The 8,511-nt window shown below is 49.2% G+C and overlaps 1 protein-coding gene across 1 annotated transcript in view; it reads left to right on the top strand.

Annotated features, from left to right (window-relative positions):
• The first annotated feature begins 412 nt into the window (after positions 1-412).
• The window catches only part of SGCA (sarcoglycan alpha), a 41,073-nt gene continuing 32,974 nt past the window's right edge, over positions 413-8,511 (top strand). Inside the window, exon 1 of the mRNA XM_081343041.1 lies at positions 413-451. The gene's annotated coding sequence lies outside the window, so the exon portion shown is untranslated. The remainder of the gene's footprint in view (positions 452-8,511) is intronic.

Below are 8,511 nucleotides of genomic sequence, written 5' to 3'. Positions count from 1 at the left end.
TTGAATTACCTATTTTCTGGATTGAGGTTTTGAACTGCTTTACATAGTAAGCCCCCTCTTCCCCCCTACTCTGCCTTCCCCAACAATCATTAATATAACCATATTTAGCACCTAAAATAATGTATATTGTCTGAATACTACACTGCCCCTCTGTATTATCTTTTTATATCTATGCTATTTAAATGTTAACAGATTTTAGAGAGCAGGAAAAATTTAGGCTTAACAGTTGGACCAGTTGCTTCGCTATGGAGTGGAATGGGTTGATGCTGCCCCCTTGTGGCAGTTATGGGACCTAAAACGTGGCTCCCAGTTGGGATACATTATCTTAACCTTTGTTGGCAACACACATACACTGCCTCCCCCATTTTCACACCAGCCTGCCCCTGTCAATCAAAGTTTTCCACTTGCAAGATGGCAGGACAGTGCTTAACTGGGAGCTGTTTCCTCGCAGGCAAGTTTGTTCCTAGTTTTCTACTGTTTATGGGAGGAAAGAAATGTGCAACACTCTGGGTGTGCTGTGTGGCTCAATTGTGTCCTGTGTGAAGGTGCAGCTTTGCACAGGGGCTGTTTATAAGGCTTCAAGAAGCCACGAGGAAAGATTTGAGAAGAAAGCTACTGTGAAAGTTGTTTCAAACTCGCTGAATGCTATTCAAGAGAGAATTAACTATGAATTTTCTTGTCTTTTGTACCTTTCCTACTTCCCAGGACTTGTATGCATTGTCAAAATTTTGTAGAGATCATGTTTTATCTGCTTTCTTACAGCCTCTATTAGGCACCTTCTAATTTTAGTGAGCTGCAGTTCCTTTTGTGGTTTGGAGCAGAGCTGGTTGTCTCCATGTTTGCTGAAGAAAACAGAGGAACATAGCATGGGTGATGGCATCTATTAGGGGGTCCAAACTCCAATCGGTATAAAATTGTGCTGGCTTTTGAGTTATATAGAGCTCTGATCAAAATAGGAAAAAAAATATTTCAATAAGGCATGGAGCCATAATTCAGGAAGATATCTTTCTTAGAAGAAAAAAATAGAATCAACTTTTCTTTCTTAAAAAAAAAGTGGGATCCATTATTTCTAGATGTTTTTATTTTTAGCAATAAATAGATCTGAAATTGATTTAAGTATTTATTTGCTTGTTGGCAGGGTGGGAGATGAGGCAGGAAGCTGTTGCATGTGGTACCTATTGGGAAAGATGGCTCCGTTTTTAATTGTTTTTAAGTGATTCACTTACAACTATGGCAAGAAAGGTCATAAAAAGAGGCAAAACTCATTTAACAACTGTCTTATTTTAGCAACAGAAATGTTGGCTTAATTGTAATCATAGGTTGAGATCCACCTATACCAGACATGTCAAACACAAGGCCCGGGGGCCGGATGTGGCCCGCGAAGTGGTTTCATGTGGCCCGCGAAGCCATCCTGGAAACAGTGAGGGAACGGCCCCCACTGCCTTGGCCCTGGCCCAGAGACCCTCCTTCTGCCAGAGACCCTCAGATCTGTCCCACTCCTGCCCAGGCCCCCATAGGCACCCTTGATGCGAACGATGTAGAGCTGGCCACGCCCACCCAGTAGGCCATTCACACTCTAGCCACGCCCACGCAGTAGGCCACGCCCACCCTGGCCATATCCACCCGGCCCCCTGAGGGCAACCACAATGCTGATGCGGCCCTCAATGAAATTGAGTTTGACACCCCTGACCTATACTGTAAGTTCTATGAATAAGCAAACCTGTTTTGTTTGTTTTTTTAGTTTGTTTGGTCATCCCTTCCTGGATTTTGGATATGGCTTGCCTTTGCCTCCTTCCTTAGGCTGTAAGAAAATTACTGGCCCAAAATCACCCAATGGCTTTGTGCCTAAGGCAGAACTCAAATTCTTAGTCCCTTGTTTTATAGTTTGGTGGTCCCTTAACCAACTATATCAAACTGGATCTCTTATCTGTCATAATAAAATAGGAAAAATAGACGTGTGACATCTTTAAAGACCAACAGATTTATTTTACTTTCAATTGTTTTCAGATTTTTATGAATCACACCCAAATGTGTGCATATGTCTGTCTGTGCGTCATCCAAATCAATCCATTACAGAATGAAGATTCATTGAAAGATTTGGGCTATATTTTACAGCACTGGTGCAGTGTGAGTTGAAAAGTAGTTTTTTTTTTTTAAAAAAAAAAGAAATTCCCAATATTTAGAGTTAAGATAGAGTCCCAAAAATCACCTAGTTGACTCCTTTGATTAAAGTCTAACCCTTCCCTATCCGGCACCTGAACTACTATATCACATTGGTTCTCACACAGGTGCACACGGAGGGAGAGAGAGAAAAAAAAATACTTAAAAGTAGGTTTCATATATCACAAAATGAAATCCTTACGTGTGGTAAGCAAAATCATGTGCTCTCAGTAAGAAAAGAACTTCTTTACTTAAAATCCTACTACATTGCTTGCACTAGCAATGAAGAGTAATTTCCCTTCCTCCCCCTGGATGGTTTCCCTTTCATTAGACCCAAGAGGAGACGAAATTGATATTTTTTATTCCCTGTACATTTCCTGCCAGTCAGGAAAATTAGGGACCCAGGAGGGTTTTGAATCCTACAGATTCAAACTTCTGATCTGGCTATGATATACGTACTTCCTGATCTATTCTCCTCCTTCTGACATTGTTCCTACACTAGAAATTCAAGAACCTTGAAAACTTCCATAAAGATTTGCAAAAGACATCCAAGTTTAAACCCTGTAAAAGGAAGGACCTTTATTTCTCCTTCCAAGTCACAGTATCTGCCTGATTATTTACTTATTGGCCAAGCAGCTTCAAGTGAGCTCTTCTAGAGCATTTTGCATGCTTTCCTAAGAAGGAAGTCATAACTCCATTTTCTCCCTTTCACATTTGTTTTTGCTCAAGCAAAAGCTACTAGAACACAAATTTATTGTGAAAAAAGGTTTGTAATCTGCTTCTAGATAGTCATTTAAGAGGAGACACATTGCTCACTGCTTTTTAATTGTTAAGATCTTCTCCTGATAGCATCCAATGAGATCAATATGGATCTCTATTAATGAAAGGGAATTAGGAAAGAATTGAAGGAATTATGCTTCAAGGATTCCAAGAGGAAATAGTATTTTCATCTGTCCTCTTGGGTGGTGGTGGTGATGGGGGGTGACAGGAGCCTTATTGACATACACAAGATATTCAGAGAATGGGAAAAGGAACTTATTTTTCAGTAGGTGTTAAGCTATCTGTATCAGTAACTTCTTCATGATTTTTGCCGATAGATTGTCGTGAGGGAAGACCAGGAGACAGCAGGCACGGTTTCAACGATTTATTAGGGATGGCATCCCGGGCGAGGCACTGCCGGGATTTCCCTGTTATTTATACTTGAACAGTAAATACAACAACCAATCGCCGAGTGGCGTTCTCCCACAGCGTGGCGGCAGCCAATCAGGTACGGTCAGCTGCTGACAGCCGTGAGCTGTCAACAGGCTGTCCTCCGGCCAGCTGGCAACTGTTGACAGCTCCGTCGCTACTGCGCATGCGCGGCCCAGACAACCTTGACAGCTGTCAGTGAGCTGCGCCTGCGCGGCAGCTTGACAGCTGTCAAAGTCAGCTGTTCGCCGCGCCTGTGTGGAAGAGAGGCGGCAGCCCTTTTGACAGCTGTCAGCGGGCTGCCGCGTTCCTCCTCACGAACGTGTGAGGAGAGAAAACAGTTAACGTTTGTAACAGTCAATATATAACCCCTTTCCCCCCCCTTGGTAAGTTTTTAACTTTGCTGGGTTTTGCTGCTTCTGCTTCCGGCCCATTCGTAGTCGGCTAAGTATGCTGGGGTTTTCCGCTGTCTGGTGGAGCGGCGGAGGTTTCCTTCGGGCTGGTCTCCCTTTCCCCCGTCGATGGAAGTTGTCGGGCTTGGAGGTTCGGGAATGTCGGGGTGGTGGTGGAGCTGTGTGACGGTGGGCTTGGCGATGGTTGTGGTGGAGTTGGGTTCTGCAGCGTAGTGGGGAAAGTTTGAGGGGGACGGTTTTGCAGCCCCCTGAGTCTCAACGGGTTGGCGTGCCGTTTGATGTGCTGTCCTCCCCCTAAGTCAATTAGGTAGGAGACTGGTCCTGTTTGATTTAGTACTATGCCTTGAACCCATTTGTCACCAGCCCCGAAGTTCCTGGCCCAGATGAGTTGTCCGGGAGGGAAGGTTTTGACCGGGGGTGTATGTTCAGTTTCTGCAGCTGTCCTGTCAGGGTGCAAGTGGTCCAGCTTGGTGACCAGACGGCGGCCCCAGCGGAGTTCGGCTGGTGATTTTCCGGTGGTGGAGCAAGGGGTTGAATGTTGAGCTAGGAGGAATTGTGCCAGCCGGCAGTGCCAGTCTCCGGAGATGATTTTCTTCAGGGAGTCCATTCGAAGGCCATTCGAAGACGGGTGAAAGGGTGCAGACGTGGTGTGTCTAATTGAGTTGTCCCTGGTGAAAATCTGGAAGTCACGAGAGGTAAATTGGGGGCCGTTGTCAGATACTAGGACGTCGGGTAACCCGTGGGTGGCGAAGACCCTCCTCAAACCCCTGGTTGTGGCCACGGTGGTTGTGCTGGAGACGGGGATGACCTCCAGCCACTTGGAAAAGCTGTCGACTATTATCAGGAAATTTTGGCCCTGGAAGGGGCCGGCATAGTCGATATGTACCCTGGACCAGGGGTTCTTGGTCACTTCCCACTTGTGGACGGGGGTGTGTGGCGGGGGGGTCTGGTTTGCTGACACATGTAGCATCCGGCTACGTGTTTCTCTATCTCAGCATCAGGTCCCGGCCACAGGTAGCTGCGGGCGAGTGATTTCATTTTAACCACGCCAGGGTGGCCCTCATGGAGGGATTGCAATGCTTGGTTTCTGTGGGGGATTGGAATGATGACTCGACTGCCCCATAGGATGCAACCTAGGTGGGCGGACAGTTCGTGCCGTCTGAGGTAGAAGGGTTGCAACTCTGGCCCGGGACAGGCGGATTGCCAGCCTGTCATGACCCAGGTGAGAACTCTGCCTAGCACCTTGTCTCTGCTAGTTGCTGCGGCGATGTCCTTAGCGGACAAGGGGCGGTCTGGGAATTCCTGGATTGCCAGGATGTGGCCGGCTGGTGCAGGATCTGGCTCGAGAGTGGGTAAGGGCAGCCTGCTTAGCCCATCTGCGTGACCCATTTCCTTCCCGGGTTTGTGTTCGAGCCTGAAGGAATAAGCGGCTAGGAACGTGGTCCAGCGCAGCATTCTTGGGGAAAGGATTTGGGGCGTCAATTTGTTCCAGGTGAAGAGCCCTAGCAGTGGTTTGTGATCTGTGAAGATCGTGAAGGAGCGGCCGTATAGGTAATTGTGAAATTTTTTCACGCTCGCCACGATTGCTAGGGCTTCCTTGTCAATTTGAGCATAATTCCGCTCCACCCTGGAAAGGGTCCTAGAATAATATGGGGGATTGTGTCCCATCCGTGTGCAGATGGCTGAGAACTGCGTCTATGCCGTAGGGGGAGGCGTCGCAAGCGACGCAGAGAGGCATCCTTTCCCTGTAATGGGTGACTGTGGATTTGCTCGATAGGAGCTGTTTCAGTTTCTGAAAACTGTCGTCGTGGACCTGGGTCCAGGGGGCTCCTTTATCTAGCAGCCTATGAAGTGGTTCTGCTATGGTTGCCTTCTGGGGAAGGAAGGCATGATAAAAATTTAGGAGTCCTAAGAAGGCTTGGAGTTCAGCCTTGTTCTTAGGGGGTGGTGCTGCCTTGATGGCCTGGATCTTAGAATCTGTGGGATGGATCCCTTTGGCATCGATTCTGTAGCCCAGGAATTCGGTGGCTGGGACTCCTATGGAGCATTTTTCTTTTTTCAGTTTAAGGCCGGTGGCGCGGAATCTGTGCAGCACCTCCTGCAACCTTCCTGCTAGAATTTCCTCGGTCTCCCCTGCAATGAGCACATCATCGAAGTACAGGCAGACTCCGGGGATCCCTTTGAGGTTTTTTTTCCATGGCCTCCTGGAAAATGCCAGGTGCCACAGCGATTCCAAATTGCAGGTGGTTAACCCTGAATGCCCCGCGGTGGGTGACAATGGTCTGAGCATCAGCTGTCTTTTCTGAGACCGGTAATTGTAAAAAGGCGTGTTCCAAGTCGAGCTTGGCAAAGATGGTGCCTGACTGGATGGCTGACAGGACATCCTTGACAGCTGGGACTGGATAGGCCTGGGGGTTTAATGCGTGGTTCAGGGTAGCTTTATAGTCTGCGCAGAGGCGGACTTCCCCGTTGGGTTTAACTGGGGTGACTATGGGAGTCTCCCAAGTGCCCCCTTCTGTGGGTTCTAGCACCCCGAGGCTTACTAGCCTATCAAGTTCGGCTTCAATTTTGGACTTGAGGGCGAAAGGAACCCTCCTAGCCTTAATCCTGACAGGCAGGATTTCAGGGTTAGGTTTTAAGTCTATGGGAGGGCCATTATACTTCCCCAGGGTCCCGTCGAACATGTCTGCGTACTGGTGGCAGACAGCTTCTAAGTGACGGGACTGTGATTGGTTGATTCCAATGATTTTTATGCCCAGAGCCTCAAACCAATCGAGGCCAATGAGGCTGGCCCGCGTCCCTGCAGCAATTTGGGCTGTAAGTTCCCCGTGAAATTGCTTGTAATCGACCCTAAGTTTGGTTTTCCCCTTTAGTTTGATTGGGGCTCCTTGGAAATCAGCTAGAAAAATTTGTGAGGGACTCAGGGGAAAACGGCGTCTGCAATGACGCATGATTCCCTGAAGTGTGTCCCATGATAAGATGGAGACTGAGGACCCTGAGTCCACTTCCATCTCGCAGGGGACTCCCTGTATTTGTATTCGGATTTTTACTTTGGGCCTGATGTAGTTGGTGAGTAAGGGCCCCTGGTCCAAGCGGATGGTCAAGATAGATGACCTCTGGGTTTCCCTGGCCAATTTAGGAGGGGGTGTCCTACCTTCAGGGGCAACTTCCAGTTCGTTGAGGGTCTCTTGGTGGCAGGCGGAGCGGATGTGGCCAGTTTTCCCGCAGCCATGGCACTTGGCATTTTGAAATCTACAAGAGGCTCTGGCGTGGTTTCCGCCGCAGCTGGCACATTTGGTGCAGTTGGTGGGGAGGTTTTTGGTGCCCACGACTGGTCTGTCTGATCTTCTATCGGTTTCTCGGCATGCTTGGGGATTGCTAGGTCTCGGACAAATGGCGTCCACTTCGGTTTTCTCCTCCGGTGCTCCGGAGTCGGGGTTTCTGAGGTAGTCTTGGTGGACTGACCCGCTGAGGGAGTTCCCAGATGGGGCCATGTCTTCCCTATGGCAGTCCTCGTAGGCCATAATTTCGAGTGTCAACTCGGCAAGGTCCATTGTTGGCTTGGTGACAATCTTCTTTTGTAGCTTTTCGTTTCGTAGACCAGTGATGACCTGGTCTCTGATGCGGTCTTCTAGGTTGGGGAAGCGACAGTGGCGGGCTGCCTGGTGGAACGTAGCGATGAAGGACTTGGCTGATTTGCCCGGTCGTTGAAATTGGCTGGCGAAATTCAGCCGCCAATAAAGTTCAGACCGTCTTGGCATGAAGTGCCGGTTGAGGCGGTCGACTAATTCTGCGTATGGCATGGCAGCCACGGGGTCCGGGCTACAGAGCCCAAAGGCGACATCATAGACCGCTGGCCCGCTGAGGCAAAGAAGCGCTGCAGCCCTGGGGCGGTCTTCGAAGATCTTGTTGACGAGGAGGTACCCCTCGACCTGCCCGAGATGAGATTCCCAGCCTTCTGGCTGGGAGACGTCAAATTCCCTAATGTGCCCGAGAGTGGCCATGCTGTCCAGGTCCACGGGTCTGCTTATAAGTCGAGTGGGTGGAGGGCTCTCCCAAGCCAGCGAGTGACTTCAGCAGTGTCGGCTGGTGGGACGGCTTCCCTCCTTCAGATCGTGGCTTCAGCTCAGCTCGGTGACTTCAGCTCTAACTAAGCAGACCCGTATCCCACCCTCGTCGCCAGGTAGATTGTCGTGAGGGAAAACCAGGAGACAGCAGGCACGGTTTCAACGATTTATTAGGGATAGCGTCCCGGGCAAGGCACCGCCGGGATTTCCCTGTTATTTATACTCGAACAGTAAATACAGCAACCAATCGCCGAGTGGCATTCTCCCGTCGCGTGGCGGCAGCCAATCAGGTACGGTCAGCTGCTGACAACCGCGAGCTGTCAACAGGCTGTCCTCCGGCCAGCTGGCAACTGTTGACAGCTCCGTCGCTACTGCGCATGCGCGGCCCAGGCAACCTTGACAGCTGTCAGTGAGCTGCACCTGCGCGGCAGCTTGACAGCTGTCAAAGTCAGCCGTTCGCCGCGCCTGCGTGGAAGAGAGGTGGCAGCCCTTTTGACAGCTGTCAGCGGGCTGCCGCGTTCCTCCTCACGAACGTGTGAGGAGAGAAAACAGTTAACGTTTGTAACAGTCAATATATAACAGCCGATGTGAGAAAATAATATATTCTAAGGTAAAAAGATCTAATCCTGTTTGGAAATAAATGAAGCAGAGGTGAGACATTAACATTGTTTAAATAGAAGGAG

The sequence above is a fragment of the Vipera berus genome (genome assembly GCF_964194415.1).
Source record: "Vipera berus genome assembly, chromosome: Z".
Taxonomy (NCBI): Eukaryota; Metazoa; Chordata; class Lepidosauria; order Squamata; family Viperidae; genus Vipera; species Vipera berus.
This window is presented reverse-complemented; position numbering and strand designations above follow the sequence as displayed.